The following is a 14,959-nucleotide window of genomic DNA, read 5'->3' as shown; positions in this document are numbered from 1 at the left end:
CCGGTTTTGGTTCGTTTTGAGCGCAATGGTAGAGGAGTGGGGAGTATAAAGCCGTTCCGTTTTCTAGCGGCCTGGATGACAGATAATCGGTTTGGGAATTTTTTGCAAGATAATTGGCAGGGAAATATGCCGTATGCTCAAGCAGCTTCTCACTTCACAAGTAAGGTAGCTAATTGGAATAGGGAAATTTTTGGCAATATATTTAAACAGAAAAAGGAATTGTTGGCACGACTTGGTGGGGTTCAGAAAGCCTTGGAAAATCGGCCGCTCAGTAGCCTGTATCGTCTGGAGGCAAGTTTAAAAAAGAAGTTGGAAGAAGTATTGTCCCAAGAGGAGTTGTTATGGTATCAAAAATCTCGCAGAGAGTGGATAAAATATGGGGATCGGAATACATCATTTTTTCACCAAAAAACCATTACAAGGAGGGCTCATAATCGCATCACTGCGATTAGGGATGATGAAGGTAATTGGCTTTATGAAGCTCAAGAAATTAAAACCCATGCTGTGAATTTTTTCTCTACTCTATATTAATCTGAACAGGATACATATCAGCCGTATCATGTGCAAGGGTGTTTTCCTCAAATTGACCATACCCGCTTGGCGAGTCTTGCTATGCCGATTGATAAGGAAGAAATTCATAAGGCTATCTGTCAGATGAGTCCACTCAAAGCTCCTGGAATCGATGGTTACCCTGCAGGGTTTTATCAGGCTCAGTGGCATATTGTTGGTGAGTCTTTTAGTTCTGGTATAAAAGAAATCTTCAATTCGCACAGTATCCCCAGAGAGGTTAGTAAAACTCTCTTAGTCTTAATCCCAAAGACTGAGCGTCCCACATCCTTTAAGATGTATTGCCCTATTAGTTTATGCACAGTTTTTTATAAAACAGTAACCAAGATTATTGTGACTAGACTCCAAGCTTTACTCCTTGATCTTGTTGGACCTCACCAGACAAGTTTTGTCCCCGGCAGGCATATTACGGAGAATATCATCATCGCTCAAGAGGTTGTCCACTCTATGCGACAGAAGATGGGTAAAAAAGGTTTAATGGCTATTAAGATTGATTTAGAGAAAGCTTATGATAGATTGAACTGGAATTTTATTCATGAGACCTTAATGGAGCTAGCTTTGCCTTTCGATCTCGTCCAGTTAATAATGAAGTGCATTAAGTCTAATAGGATGAACATTTTGTGGAATGGGGAATTAACGGAGGATTTTGCCCCTAGTAGAGGTGTTCGGCAGGGTGACCCGTTATCTCCGTATATTTTTGTTCTCTGCATTGAGAGACTGAGTCATGGGATTTACCGCTCCATTCAGAAAGAACAATGGAAACCAATTCGATTAGCTCGAATGGGTACTCCCCTAAGCCATTTATTTTTTGCTGATGATCTATTACTCTTTGCAGAGGCTTCTAGTGCACAAGCTTGTTTCATTAATTCGGTCTTAGAAGAATTTTGTTTGAGTTCCGACGCAAAGGTGAACAAATCTAAGACTCAAGTATATTTTTCTAAGAATATCTACGGGGCTGCAGCTGTTCGTTTGGGGCGCGAACTGAGGTATACAGTCAAAAAAGATTTGGGTAATTACTTAGGCATGCCTCTGCTGCATCGTCGGGTTTCAAAGCAAACATACCAGGGAATTCTAGATAAAATGAAGCAGAGACTTTCAGGTTGGGCTGCTTCTCAACTGTCCCTTGCAAGACGTATTACCCTCACCCAATCCGTCCTCCAAGCAATTCCTATTTATGCTATGCAGACTACTAATTTACAGGCTAGTATCAAGACGAAAATAAATCAAGTTTGCAGAAGATTCTTGTGGAGTGGGAATGACGAAATGCGTAAGATGAGTTTAGTTAGTTGGCGCACTATTTGTCAACCGAAGCTGGCTGGTGGGCTAGGATTTAAGAGGTTGGAGATTATGAATGAAGCTTTATTATTGAAGGTTGCATGGAATTTGATCACTGAACCTAGTAAACTTTGTGCCCAAGTACTAGCTACAAAGTACAGAGTGTCTCTCTCGGATATCCCACATTTTCTTCCCATTCGGCATGGCTCTCATTTGTGGAAATCTGTGTGTTGAGTTTGGGATCATGCCAAACGGGGGTTACGTTGGAATATTGGTAATGGTCTGAGAGTGAAATTTTGGTGGGACTGTTGGGCCACATAATCTTCTCCTCTTACGGCTTTTATTTTGAAACCAATACCTCCTGAACTTTGTGATTTGTATGTGGCTGACTTTGTGACTGCAGATGGCACCTGGAACTAGCCGAAGTTTAGCTACCTCTTATTTCATAATGCAGTGATGCACATTGCTTCAGTTCATCCACCTTCGGCGCGAACTGGTGCTGATAAAGCTTACTGGGCAGCTGCAACTCATGGAAAGTTCACAGTGAAGTCAGCGTATGAACACTTGGCTCAGCCATACATACAGGAAAGGAATACGATCTGGCAGTTGGCGTGGTCATGGAAGGGCCCGCAGAGTATAAAGACTTTCATCTGGTTGGTGCTTCACAATCGCTTGAAGACACGGGGAGAATTAACGTCACGACATTTACCCATTGAACCACATTGTGAGAGATGCGGGCATGAGTTGGAGACCACAGTCCATGTGCTCCGTGACTGTCCTTTTTCTAGAGCGGTTTGGATTCGACTTCTTCGGGACCATAATCATCATGAGTTCTTCAATGCTGACCTTGAGGGGTGGATGTCAGGAAACTTGCAAGCTTCAAACAAGTCTCCAGGTACTAGCCTTTGGCGTGTCCTGTTTGGAGTGGCTATTTGGCGGAATCATTTTATTTTTACTAAGGATTATTGGGAGAGTAATACTATTGCAATGGATATTAAAGTAAGGGCTGCTGAAATTCAACGAAGTAATTCGTTCTCCTTTGCTGCTGGCACTACCCGTATCGAAAGATGGATTCGTTGGACTGCGCCTGTTTGGCCTTGGGTTAAATTAAATTCAGACGGTGCCAAGAAATCTTCGGGGATTGCAGGAGCTGGTGGGCTAATCCGTGATTTCAGAGGTGTTTGGCAGGTAGGCTACAGTGCCAATTTAGGTGTGTGCTCGGTGACTTCAGCTGAGCTCTGGGGTTTATTTCATGGATTATCTATCGCTTAGCAATATGGCTTTCACAGAGTTTATGTGGAAGTAGATAGCATGTGTGTTATGAAGTTAATCTCCAACTCAAACCCTCCTATCAACGAGCATTTTACCCTCATTCAGGAAATTCAGGCACTCCTCCGGCGTGATTGGCTGACCAAAGTGGAGCATATCTACCGAGAAGCCAATGAAGCAGCTGATTTCCTAGCTTCGTACAATTTTTCTTTCTCCTTGGGTTTACATTATTTTCAATCAATTCCTCCAAATATGCCTAGCATATTGATTAAGGATGTTCATGGGGTTGCACACTCCCGATTAGTGTTACCTTAGCTCTCTTAAGAGCCCTTATTGATCAAAAAAAAAAAAAAAGTCAAGGTTAATTAGCAGAATCATTTTAATTGTAGAGGTTTTTGAAACATAAGTGGAAAAATGATTAATTTACTGAAACAATAATTATTTTGATCATCATTTTCCCTAAAAATTATAGTGAAGAAAGTGGGTATCCCCTTTGGCCGGCATCACCAAATTCCACATTAATAGACAGAGTGAAGATGTTTCAAATTAACGTATACGAAATGGGCGTAAAGAGCACGCACTGACTTAAATCGTTTCCACATACAATGTTTCATGACGTGACTACAGAAATGTGAACATGCATACAGCTATAATTTTGATAATGTTGTCTTGGTTGAACTTTGATATTGACAGGAGTAACTTCATTTGCAGTTTCTGTGGGACCCACAACTTAACCAATAAGTTACGTAGTTTATGTCGAAAATAAATAACAATATTTTGAAAAGCTTTATACCTTTCAGAATAGCAAGACAACTCTATTTATACAAGAAAACAAATAAATAATTAAAGAAAAACATCAACTACCATAAATTGAATCATTTTCATATTTATATATTGTAATTATCATGGTTCTTGCATTTTTTTAACTTGAGTAATATATGCTTACTTGGGCCAGGATCCGGTGCTCAGTTGAGCTTGTGTTGAGTACCAGATCAATGGTCAGCAATTACTTGGGGCCCATATAAGGCAATTGCTGACCAGCACCGGATCCATTTCCATGCTTACTTAGTTGGAATATTTAATTTATATTTCAATTGATATAACATCTTATTTGTCTTCTATAAATTGTGTTTGTACAAATAATTAAAAAAAATCAATTAATACTATTGTTGGAGAATTTGAAGGATAAAATACAAATGTTTTTAAAAAAAGCTCAAGAACATTACAAGATCAATTCACACACTCTCACGAATCACTCTTAAAAGTTTTGTTTTGCTTCTTATGTGTTCTTCTTCTTCAACTTGATGCATACAACACAAATAATAAGGGTACTTATAGTATCCAAAACTTAATTATAACCACACATAAACTAAAACAATTTAATGACAATCACTCCTTTATTCTCAACCACCACTGTAATTAGCAACCTAACTCATTTCACTTTACATCTTTCACCAATCTTACCTAACACCTAATCTCACATAACTTAGAAAGTTCTATGAGATAGGCTAGGGTTTGTGTTTTTTTGAGACTTTGATCGAAAATAAGTTTACAATCCAACACTCCCCCTTAAACTTTTTTCCTAACACCCAATAAATTTCTCAATCTAAAGAAATATTTTTTGCTTTAGTGGCTTGGTAAGGATGTTGTTGCGTAAATTAGCAAGTGTACTAGTCGGCACAAGTAATATAATGAAGAGTAGAGTATCATGCCGCAGAAATTATATATCTTATTAGTTACCCAAATTATTCTAACCCTAATTAATTTGAACAATCGAATAGGCGGTTTTAGATTAAAAATTAAATAAAATAAAATAACTAAAAATTAAATAAAGATGCAAGCGAAAATGGAACCTTTAATCTCTTAGTATACATCAAATGCATGTAGTTTTTTGGCCAAAAATACACTAATTAACAACTTATACATTATGATGAAGTTGGAAAAACCTTTTATTTATCTCTCTGCGACAAGCCTGAAGGCATTCTTGGCCAGCCTCTTAACAGTTTTACTGAAGTTTGAGTGCGTTTGGAATGAATAATAAATAATAATATATTATGATAATAATGTATTTAATGAGTCGTATTTAGTAACGTGAATTATATGGGTAAAATAGTAAATTACGGAAAAACAAAAGAGTCAACATTCGTTGTAATGATAGTGGGTTTTGAAACATAAATGGGGAATCGAGTAATTTACTGAAATAATAATGACATTCGATCATTTTCCATAAAAAAAATTGGTGTAGAAAGTGGGCATCCTTCTTCGATCAACACCAAGATCAACTTGTATTGGCAAAATGATGATGAATTTAAACTAACGTGGTGAAGATTTACGACCTTACAAAATGGGCATAGAGAAACGCATTCTTGGAAGGCTTAAAGCATTACCACATATGATGTTTCATGACATGACTAAAGAGATAATGTTAACACAGACATGTAATTTTGGTAATTAACTTTCTCTTGACGCGTCAGGAGTGACTTTATTCAAGGTTTTTGCATTTATAAACTTTCCATGTTGTTCTTCTTCTTCTATATGTAGCAACATGCAAGTCTAATCAACAGAACCATACTTAATTAGCCTTATAACTATGAAATACGTCAATTTATGAAGGGTTTCACCCTCTTAATTATTGAAAACTTCATACCACCCATTTATCATGAAGAAGGATGAAAAGTTTCATGAAGAATTTCATCAATACGACCCTATTTTACGGTAATTTCTTGAATGATAAATAGGGCTCGTTAATGTTTCAATAATTTGATAGAAAAATTGAAATATGTAAATTTATGAGGGAAGTTAAATTGAATGTTACCTTATTTTTATTGATCAATGGTGAGTTTCCTACATATGAGTAAAATACTAAACACAAATTAAAAAAAAAAAAAGCTGAACTCTGACGAAATCATTTTAATGGTTGATGATTTTGAAACATAAGTGGACAGTTGTGATATCCTTATAGATATGACTAAGTGATTTATAAATAATTTTATTCAGTTGGTCATCTGAGTTGGAAAAATGAGGAGACAATAAAAACTAATTTAAGTTTTACACACTAGATCTTTAAAAAAAAAATTACAATAGAAAAAGTAGAAAAATGAGAAATTTACTGAAATAATAATGGCATTTTACCAATTTCCCTAAAAATTATAGTGAAGAAAGCAAACCTTCTCATTTGATGTCTCATGACCGAACAAAATGGGCGTTGAGAAAATGTACTGGTGTTAGTGGATGACTAAAACCATTTCCACATATATATGTCATGACGTGACTAAAGAAATGCGAACACCAACTTATAAGTTTGGTAATTGATTGACTCTTGGCTGATGAGTAGTGACTATGTTCAAAGTATTTGCATTTGTGAACTTTCCATGTTTCTTCTTCTGCTTTATCTGAAAGCAACAGGTAAGTCTATTCCACAAAACCCTTAACCGATGGGTTGCCATCTGTGAAATATAAATAATATTACTGTGAAATCTTTTGTATCTTTCAAAATAGCTACAATAATGCTAAGAGAACAAATAATCAATTATGGGAAAATATCAACTACCATAATTTGAGATTATGTTTCATATTTGTATGTATGTAAATATGTAATGCTCATGATTCTTAGTTCTTACTAAATATACGTCTATCACCAAAGGCGGATTCATTATAGGATCAATGGGGGCTTGAGTCTTTACTGAAGGCAAAAATAAAAAAATAAAAAAAAACCTTTATTCCATAAAGAAAAATTATGTCAAATTATTAGATAGACTCATCCTTTAAAATTTAAACTGTTATTAATTGTAAGAGTCGTAGTGTGAATTAAAAATCAAAGCCCACAATCCAAAATATTTACAATTCTTAATTATTGAATTGTGGATGCCACTTTTGTCACTAGGGATTGCGTTAAACCAAAAAAGCAAGCTCCAGGTAGTCAAGCTTCTTCATTCTTTAATCTTGTGAAGAAAGCAAAAGGAGGGTGTGATTTATTTAATTATTGTGGCGTTGGGTGGGATCAGCAGAATGTGTTTGTCTTTACAACATCTTTGTATCAACTAAACATATCCATTTTAGATTTTTTTTTGTCGAATTGAGTTAATAATTTAATTTTTTATTCCTTTTCGCATGTTAATTTTATGGCAATTTTAACTAATCTTAATAGATCAATTTACGCATTCAATTGTTTAAGTGACCAATTCTAGCCTGACAATTTCTTTTGTAATTTTGTGTATAGTTATTAGTTATACATTGAACACAATTTACACTTAGTGTTTTTTAATTTGTTTTATATAAGTACTCATATATATAATTTTGAAATATATATGGAAAAACATTTTAAAAGAAAATCAGTAATGCAGTCATTTCCAAATACAAATGAAAGTGGTCTAGAAATCACGTCAAGTTGTAAAGGGTAAAAGTTTGTTTAATCCCTATATTATGAACTTAGTGCCCATTTAATCCCTATATTTTTTAAAATACCTCAAAACGTCCTTACTATTAAATATTAACACTTATGCCATTATTTTTTTATTTTTTTTAGCACACTTTTACAATTTTACACTCTTACAGTAATGTTTCTTTTTTAGATATTAATAAAACAATTGGATTATCAAATTAAACCCAAAAATAAAATAAAAAAATAAAAAAGATATATATTAATTTTTGTGGAAGCTCAAGTGTGTCCAAACAAAATAAATTTTGTAAAAAAATTAATATTTTAACTTCTCAGCAGAGTGTTCCTAAAAAATTAATATATATATTATTTTTATTTTATTTTTTGGTGTTAAACTGGTAATTTAATTTTTCTTTTTAATAATGTTTAAAAAAAGGAACATTATTGTAATAGTGTAATATTGTAAAAATAAGTCAAAATGAATAAAAGGTAATGGCAAGGATGTCAATAATTTAATGATAGGGATGCTTTGAGGTATTTTAAAAAATGTAGGGACTAAACGGACACTAACCTCAAAATATAAGGACTAAACGAGCTTTTACCCAGTTGTAAATGTATTTTAAAAAATTTTATATATTCAAGTTTCGGTTTTTACATCTTCCTTTTATTTAATTACCCCTGGTACAGTATTTTTTTAAATCCGTCACTAATCTATCACATAATCATTTTGATTCTTGCATATATATATATATATGTGTGTGTGTGTGTGTGTGTGTATAGATATATTCAAAGCATATTCAATATGCAATCATATATGCCTTTGTGCGACAGGCTGTTTAACGGAGCTCAAATTACTACCAATTAATTTGTTATAGCAAGAAAGTCTAAGCAGATCAAAACATGGATATAAATTCATGTTCAAGAAACTTTCAGGAATGCAGGGGCTTGTTCTAAATCAGTTTTCTATCCGTATGCATTATTTATTATAATGTTACAATTTACAGAGAGAATCGTAATATTTAAATAGTTATTTAAAATCTCCCATTTCTCATAAAATGGTATGGCCTTTTACAGTGGCCGACCTAGTCAGTTCAATTAGTGGGGCTCAGTTGAAAAAATTTAATTTAATTTCAAGGAACTTGATTTTTTTTTAAATTGTTCACTGAACTCAAATTGATTCTCTCTCTTTTGTTTTTAATACAAAACTAGTAGTAATAAATTAAAAGAAATCTACATAAATATTTAGATTTTATTGTTTTATTTTTAATTTAAAAAATTATAAAATAAATCAGGGAAATTATGGATGGCAATGAGACAAATATGGATTGGATATATTATACTCAAAATCCATATCTATAATAAAAATTAAGATATGTATCTGCTTTAGATCCGTCATGGATCCATGTTTTTCCTCCATATCCAGGTCCAAAACAAAAAATAAAAATCTATACTTGCTCCAAATCCAAAAAAAAAATCAAATTCAAATCTATTTTAGATGTGTTATGAATTCTAATTCTCAATAATAAGAGGGCAATAATTTTTTAGAAAGAAAATTAAAGATAAAATGTATTAATAACAATTAAATTATATAATTTGTACAAAAATCTAATAAATATTGCATCTTTTGCTTTTACACTAGAACAAACAAATAAGAAAGATAATAAAATATCCATCAAAAGTAATTGCATGAATAAGATTAATGTAATATTTTAATGTCTTCTTCACCATCCAGATATCCACGACGCACCATCATCGTTCCTATAACATTAAGTAATGACATATAAGTTGAATATTGTTTACTATATTCAATGCTTTATTATTTTTACTATGACCATATTTAACTAAATATATGAATAATATAATTATTTTATAGTTGATAGATAGTAATGATTAGTGATTATACAACATGAATAAGATTATGAGAGAATGATAGAAAAGAAAACTCAAGTCTAGAGATTCACCTAGCATTTAAAGGACTGATCCAAGCATTTAAATAAATTGGCGAAACGAGAATAGACTAAAAAGAAAGAAAGAGGCTGAATTGAAGAGTGAAAAACTTAAAAAAAAATTAGGGGCGGTTGCACTAATTTTATTTTACACTTAATTAATTTTTGTTTTGTTATCATTTAAGTACCTTTAAGTTTTAAGATTCTTAAATACATGCTAAATAGTACTAATATGCTATAAATAAATTTTATTATCATTTATAATTACGTAATTGTTAAGAAACCTTTTAAATTAAATAAATTTAAATAGTAAGTGGATATGGATCTAGATTTATATATTAAGATAAATCTAGACCTACTCCAGATCCACCTTAGATCCGTGCATCGATATCCAAATTCAATCCAAATTCATTTTATACTAACCCAAATATGACCCAATTGGATTTGGATCACGTAGATCTTGGGTCAGATTCGATCTATTATCATCCCTAAGGGAAATATGCATAAATATCTTTTAAAAAAAAAAGTTATGTAGTTGTAAAATATGCATTCTACCAAAATATTACATATTTACACTATTGAAATTTTAATTATATATATGTAAATAATATTATATATCAATATTATAAAATATACATCTACCAATATTTTACACATTTACACTATTGAAGCTCTAAATATATATAAAATTTTGTAAATAAAACACTGTTTATATTCATCCTTTCAAAAAATAAAATAAAAGAGAGATCATCTCTAATATTTGAGTTTTGATGACAAGAACTTGTAAATTATTTTAAAATAGAAAATATAATCATGTCATTGATCGGGTAAATGGGTCAAGAATTTTAACCCTAACCCGACACGGAAAAAAATTGTGTTAACCCGGACCCGACCTATTTAATAATCGTGTTAATTTCGACGACCCATACTTATTTATTGGTGTCATGTTCGTGTTGGGTAATCGGGTCATGTCAAAATTTGCCAGCTCTACATTCAACTACAACCATTCAATTAGATTTGGAAATGACCAAATTCCTTTCATTATCTCTTTCAAAAGGGACTTCGGGCATATTTAAAAGGAAAAATATGACTCAGTAGGGTCTAAAGCTCTCATGGATCTTAGTTGGGTCTACCCATAGAGGAGGGTATAAAAAATAATTTAGACTTTACCCACCCCTTTATCTTTCAAAAGAAATATTATTACTAAATGGGACAAAAATATTAGTTTGCTGAAATAATGATGACATTTGATCAATTTCCTAAAGATTATGGTGAAGAAAATGGGCATTCTCATTTAATGTTTCATGACCTAAAACAATGGGCGGATTGGTAGGGGAAGACTTAAATCTAGGGGTGTTCAGAATACAATTCGATCTTAATTTTCAATCCAATCCAATCCTCTAATTCACATATGGAATTGCAGATCAATTGGTAGGGGAAGACTTAAATCTAAAGGTGTTCAAAATACAATCCGATCTACTCAATCTATTTGATATGCAATTCCATCTGTGAATTGGAGGATTGGATTTGATTGAAAATTATAAAATCCACAAGCGATGGATTGGATATGAATTTACTTGTAAATCTGTAAAAATCCAAGAATCTGCAAAAAGTAAAAATTATAATTATAGCATTACTATTTATTAATAAATAAATAAATAAAAGTATAGTTACATTAACACCATATTATATCTTATCCAATGATAATATAAAATAAAAAATAATTAAATAATTGAACAATGAAAATAAAAAAAAATTCATTTTTTTTTAGTGTATTATATTTTAAAACTTCGAATGTATTATTCTAGTTTTGTTTAAACAATTAGTTTATTTAAATCTTATTCAATTTTGGATCTGATTGGTAGTAAAATTATTTTTATATTATATTTTTTTATTTCATTAATTCATGGATTAGACAGAATTAAAAATTTTAATTCGCAAGCCAATCTGCAAAATAGTGGATTGAGTCAAATCCGCATTCAATCCGCGGATATACAAATTGGATTTAAATTGAATTTCACCAATTCATGATTGGATTAGATTGAAAATTTATAAATCGTAAAATCGTGGATCCGATATAAATTGACGCCCAATCCAGAAAATCTGATCTATGAACACCCTTACTTAAATCATTTCCACATATTCGTGACATGACTAAAGAATGGTTAAAAAGAAAGACTTATAATTTTGGTAATTAATTTTCTCTTGATCCGCCTTTGATATTGACGGAGGCGATTTTATTCAAAGTTTGTATATTTATAAACTTTCTGTCGTGAATCACTTGATGCTTACGATGCGATCATGCCAATCACACAATGATCACATATCATCTCATCTGATTTAGCCGCACATCTAGTCCCACTTACACACACTGATCGTGCACACCGCTTCACTGTTATTTTTGTAATAGTGTTAGGTTTTCATCGGTTAACATTGTCTGTCAATAACCATTTAACGTATTTCTTCGTATTACAATTCTGAGTTCACGGAAATAAAATGTTGATTATGTGCTTTGCCCTCTATCTTTATTTCATATAGCTCCCTTAACTTTATATCATTCATGCAAACACTTCCTTCTTAATATTACAACTCGTTATCAGTATGGGATCACTCTGTTACACAAAGTATTCTATTCCCTTATTATTCATTTGTATTTATTGTCCTGATACAGTCATATAATTTTCTCATTGTTTATTTAAATACTGCAGCTTACAAGAAGTGGTAGCTTTTGGGACAACGGAAATGTTCAGCGTTAATTGCTCAGCAAATTTGGGCCACGTGCGCTATAACAACAGAGCTTTCCTTCATTAAGAGATATCGGTTCTTTCTATTTAAGTTTGGCCAACGTTATAACAACTGCAAGAAAATTCAATCATACCATATCAACATCCCGAAATATGAGCTAATTAAACAGAATATTCCGAAATAACAATCCGTATTCATGTCAATACAATTCCAAATTAGTTGGACATAACAGAAGGAAGCCAGTTGATCATATTCATTCCTAAATTAACAATCAAATGCTACAAACTTCATTACAAAAATCTGAAAATTATTTATTTGAAACGGATTAAATTTTGTTTTCCTCTACTTGATGAAGTAGTTATTTAACTGTTATGTCGCCCTGTGATTAGTAAATGTAAAAACATTAAAAAAAAAATTAAAAACAAGAAGAACAAACATAAATCTACATCTCCTTGGTAAAAGTTAAATAAGAGAATTTTTATTATTTGATTATCTCTGATGTGCTTCTAATTTATATATTATTTTAATGCTTTTTAACTTAATTTTTTTGTCCAAGATATAAACATAAGTGGAAATTGTAATATTCTTAGAGATATGACCAAGTGGTTTATAAGTAATTTTATTTAGTTGACTATCTGAATTAAAAAAAAAAGAAGAGACCGGAACATAAAAACTTATTTAAGTTTTACCCACTACTATACCTTTTAAAAAAAATTATAATAGAAAAAGTAGAAAAATTGATAAATTTACTGAAATAATAATGACATTTGATCAATTTCCCTGAAAGTTGTAGTGAAGAAAGCAAGCGTTCTCATATAATGTCTCACGACCAAACAAAATGGGCGATGAGAAAATTCACTGGTGGTAGTGGAAGACTAAACCCATTTCCACATATATACAAGTCATGACGTGACTAAAGAAATATGAACACCGACTTATAAGTTTGGTATTTGATTGACTCTTGGCTGATAAGTAGCGACTTTATTTAAAGTACTTGCATTTGTGAACCGTCCTTGTTGTTTCTTCTTCTACTTTATATGTAAGCAACGTGCAAGTCTATTCCACAAAACCCTCAGCCTGACCAAATGTTTCTTACTAGCTTGACCCGTGGGTCACGATCTGTGAAAAATAAATAACATTACTGTGAAATCTTTTATATCTTTCAAAACAGCTACAATAATGCGAAGAGAACAAATAATTAATTATGAGAAAATATCAACTATCATAACTTGAGATTATTTTTTATATTTGTATGTAAATATGTATTGCTCAGGATTCTTAGTTCTTACTAAATATATGTCTATTACATAATAATTTTGATTCTTGCGTAACATAAATAAATATCACATGCTTTCTTTATTTTTTTTTTCTTTTCATAATATAGTCAGAGCATATTCCATGTGCAATCATATATACCTTTATGCCATTAAAATGTTAGTCAGCGCCTAAAATACCGAAGTCCCATTTTTTCTTCTGTTTTGTTTTTTGGAATTGTGACAGGTCAAGAGTGAATGAAAAATATCACACAGGCAGCTTAACGGAGCTCAAATTATTACCAGTTAATTTATTATAGCAAGAAAATCTAAGCAAATTAAAATTAACATGGATAAAAATTCATGTTCAAAAAATTTTCAGGAATGGAAGGGCTTGTTCTAAATCAGTTTTCTATGCGCATGCGTTATTTATTATAATGTTACAATCTACAGGGAGAATCCTAATATTTTATTAATTAAAATAATTATTTAAAATATTCCATATCTCTCGTAAAATAGTATGGCCATTTACAGTGGTGGACCTAGTCAATTCAATTAGTGGTGCTTAGTTGAAAAAATTTAATTCAATTTCGGGAAAAGTAATTATACAGCCACAAATTTTTGTACAAACTGACGTGATATTAATTTATTGGTCGAATGAAAATATAAAATAATAAAAAAAATTCATGTGGGTCAAGTGATATTTAATTCACCCAATCTTATGATGCCACATCAGTTTGTACAAAATAAGTTTGTACAAGAGTTCTGTGGCTATATCATTACTCTTTCGGGAAACTTAATTTTTTTTTTGGTTCACTTAACTCAAGTTTATTCTCTCTCTTCTTTTTTAATTAAAAAGTAGTAGTAATAAATTAAAATAAATCTACATAAATATTTAGATTTTATTTTTTCTTTTTAATATTAAAAATTATAATAACGAATCAAGAAAATATGCATAAATATCTTTAAAAAATTATTTGGTTGTCGCACTACTAGAAAAATAGTCTTTACTGACTTTAGAATAGTGTCAGAAATTACTTTCACTGACACTTGTTAATTGTGTCAGTAATCTGGGAGTCAGAAAAATAGTGACACTTGTAATTGGTGTTAGTGATTACTGTTACTATAGTATTACCAGATTTATGACACTATGGTATTAGTAATTACTGATAATGATCACTTGTTAAAAGTTACTTTCACCATAGTATCACAAAATATTGTGACACTATAGTAATAGTATTTACTAACAATTATTACATGTCAATAGTTTATTTTACACTGGGATATGACATGATAGAAAAAACGGATACTAATACTTTAGTGTCAGCAATTTGTAATACTATAGCATCACTAATATTATGATGCTGAATCATTTTTTAGCGTTAATGGCTTCGATTAAATGGTGCTGAAATTATAGTTATTTTCACTATTCTTTTAGGTTTGCCAATCAAATAATGGTATTCAAAGAAAATCTATTCAAATTAAACTAAAGTACAAATTTGAATAATTAAATATAAGTATATAAT

This window comes from Citrus clementina, unplaced genomic scaffold, assembly GCF_000493195.1.
Source record: "Citrus clementina cultivar Clemenules unplaced genomic scaffold, Citrus_clementina_v1.0 scaffold_4, whole genome shotgun sequence".
Taxonomy (NCBI): Eukaryota; Viridiplantae; Streptophyta; class Magnoliopsida; order Sapindales; family Rutaceae; genus Citrus; species Citrus x clementina.
This window is presented reverse-complemented; position numbering follows the sequence as displayed.